At 29.9% G+C, this 3,430-nt stretch overlaps 1 long non-coding RNA gene across 1 annotated transcript; it reads left to right on the top strand.

Moving 5' to 3' along the window:
- The first annotated feature begins 772 nt into the window (after positions 1-772).
- On the top strand, positions 773-1,682 carry LOC111616919. Its single transcript, XR_002755345.1, has 3 exons — positions 773-964; positions 1,029-1,171; positions 1,241-1,682. It is a non-coding gene; the product is annotated as an uncharacterized LOC111616919 (long non-coding RNA).
- Positions 1,683-3,430: the final 1,748 nt, after the last annotated feature.

Genomic DNA, 3,430 nt, shown 5'->3' with positions numbered 1-3,430 from the left:
ATAGAAAACACCATTTTGCATGTTGTGCGTATTGCCTTCTGTAAACATAATATTCTAAGCTAACAATGATTCACATCCAACAGGTAGACGTATTTGTTAAATAAACATAGGGAACACCCATCTATTTTTTCACATCGTAAGGAATCTCAGCTTAGCCCTAGCCCTAACAAGAGCTAGAATTGCCTTCTTATATAATTTAGACGGCATAGCTTCAAATACCTTATGTCTAGGTTCCTTTTCACCAGTATCTGGTGAAAAGGAACCTTTACATAAAATTATATTAAAATATATCGTTAAAACACTAAAAATATTTGCTATACGCAATTTTCTTAGTAAAGAATCAGTAATATTTGGTANCTGGTGAAAAGGAACCTTTACATAAAATTATATTAAAATATATCGTTAAAACACTAAAAATATTTGCTATACGCAATTTTCTTAGTAAAGAATCAGTAATATTTGGTACTAAGTCTGCACTAATTAACTGTTTCAATTTCGTATTTCCTAGAACCGTTTCACGTTGAATGTTCCAAAGTAAATATTCGTTTATCATCGGAATTACATAAGATATGTTTTTTATTTTTATCGCTAACGCAGTGAATATATAAAGAAATTTATTTAATTTACTAAATATTTACTAAATATAAAGTAGGAGGTAAACAAAAGTTTCCTTACTTTTCATACCTCGTCTTCACACATAACTGAAACGTTCTCATTAATGTTTTGGCTGTATCGTAAGATTAGTTTTGTAGTAAACAAAAAATATGCCATTCGTGTTAACTAATTTAAAATACTCTGAGGGTAACATCACTTAGTTTTCAATCAGTAAAAGATGTATTAATAACTGCATCTCATTTATTTTTCAGATTTTTCAACACTGGTCTTAATTAGTGGCAAATATCGTTTGTACATTTAAAATTTCTTCGTGTTAACAAGTTTAAAGTTTTTAAAATATTATCAAATTGTAAGTTAATGCTACAGTTAATTATTTCTTCTCAATGTCTAATTTCTACATTTGTTTCTTTAAGATGTATCTTGGAGGCAGCCAACATTTCTCTTGAAGAATTCCCTTAAAAATGACAAGTTTTGAAGAAGAAAGTAAATACTGTATTTACAACTGAAAAAAAATGGATTTGATATTGTAAAGTAATTACTTCCAAGCTATGCTGAAGTAACTTTTTCTGCATTTTTTTGTAATTAATATAAACGGATTACTTTATACGTTAACCTTGAAGTTTAGTACTGTATATTGTATTTCGTAGATTTTCTGTATCAAAGTCCGAAAAAGAGAAAGTTTTTCTGTGGAAATTGTGACAAAAAATTCTGTTTAAATTCACTTTGAAATTCATAGGAGGATTCACACAGCAAAAATCGTTTTGTAGCCAGTTATGCGGTAAAACCGAATTTTTCGCAATTATTCCGGAGAGAAATCTTTTACCTGCACCACTGCAAACGGAGATTTACACAAAAGATCAATGTAGAAAGGCATCTTCGAATTCATACGGGAGAGAAATAATCTAACTGCGATTATTGTTTACAAAAGTCTGCTTACAAATACAGTGTAAATTCTTACATGAAACGCTGTAGCAAAGATTTTCTTAATTAATATAATTATTGTAAAATTTCGAAATTTGAAAGAAATAATATAATTCCCAACGTTGCTATTTATTCATTTCCTACGATATTCAGTTTTTCTACCTAATAATATTACAAAATAAAAAAAATTACATTGTAAAAATATAACCACATTTACTTCAACGGGACTCGAAACAACAACTATGTCAACATGAAACTAATACACCCAAATCACACCACTGACCACACCACTGGCAACAATGTAAATTAGAAAAGCTTTTGATTGTAAAGTGAATTCATCGTCATGCAATTACTCGTAAGCAGGTAATGGTTCACTTAGTTATATGCTAATTTCTTAGATACGTATATGTGAGATGATAATAAATAAACGTGTAAAGCCAGTTTTAATGTCAGATATACAGAATATACAAATAATGCAATTAAATAATTATGCTCCTGCGTAAAACCGGTGACGTCAAAGTCATGTGGCATCTGCAGCCAATTACCGTGATGATTCATTTCTAGTTCTAAGCGAGTGTTGCCTCTGTTCGTCGACGTCAACTCGAGAGTTAAATGCGGAAACGAGCCGAAGAAATGGCAAATCGAGAGGTACAGAGTCGGTAAGTACTTGTGTTGTTTTCTGTTTATAGCGTTTCTAGATGTGTCAGCGCAAAATCATTTTACCTGTTTTGCAATTGACTATCGTATGTGTCTCNCTATCGTATCTGTCTCTCTTATAAAAAAATTAACAAAAAAGCGATACTGTGCTGCTATCGCAAACCTAAATATTGACGTGATAAATGACATAAGTCGATTTTCTGTCTGTTATTTGTATTTATTTTATCACATATGTTCGCTTCAAATGAACATACTCTTACTGAATTTTCATATATAAATTTTATAAGATATTTAAACTAAAAGTATTTAATTAACAAAAGTTTCCATTGTCTTAATGACTAAACAAAACTTCTCAAAGAGCTTATTTCCTTGTGTAAACAACCGCCTGTTTACAATGTTCGAACTCGAGAAATACACTCTTCCACTTTTAGGGTTCAAAGGGTTTAAGTAGCTAAAAATTTCCTTTTTCTTGGTGAAATTCTTTTCGATTTTTAAAGTTTGAGTTAATAAGCTGTGTTCAATTTTTAATATACCGATTATTAATACTAATTTTTTTTACAAGATTTAATTCGAGTAGTTCAGTGTTTCTCGACATGTAAATCGCGGATCTTTCAGTTTCATTAACTAATAGGTGGGTCGTTGAGTTCTAAAATGTAAAAGTGCTATTTATTTGTTTAAGGCAAATAAAGGAATGAGTTAATTAATTACATTTTGTACAAAGATTTGATTAAGATTAATTTCATGCCAATAATTTTACAATATAGTTTGATGGTAATTATTTACATTAAGATCGTTAAGTGTTTTTTTTTTCAATTCTATTTTGAAGTAGCATATTTAATAGACATTATACACACAATAAAATTGTTTTATTTAAAACAATGGATTTAATACGTGTTAAAGCAGCACTTTATAAACGTTTTTTGTTCAATAATTACAAGTTTCACATAAAAGTACTAAATAACATTACAGTGAAATTCACTTATTTGACTAATTTATTATTTATCGGTCTACAAAGCAGGAGAATTCATGTTCAGAATAAATATATAGGTACGACAGTGTTACGTTATACTGCTTATACACTCCTTTCCCTTGAAAGCGGCGAGGAACCACGTGATGCCACACGTCATAGAATAGTCTCAAGCATAGCGTCTCGATGCTCGAGGTGGGCCTTTAACTAATAAGTTATCAGTTAAAGGCTTTTTTTTCTTTCCTTCGTATTGTAAACTTGTAATAATTT

Source organism: Centruroides sculpturatus, unplaced genomic scaffold (assembly GCF_000671375.1).
Source record: "Centruroides sculpturatus isolate CEXI.00-Female unplaced genomic scaffold, Cexi_2.0 scaffold3693, whole genome shotgun sequence".
NCBI classification, from domain to species: Eukaryota; Metazoa; Arthropoda; class Arachnida; order Scorpiones; family Buthidae; genus Centruroides; species Centruroides sculpturatus.
This window is presented reverse-complemented; position numbering and strand designations above follow the sequence as displayed.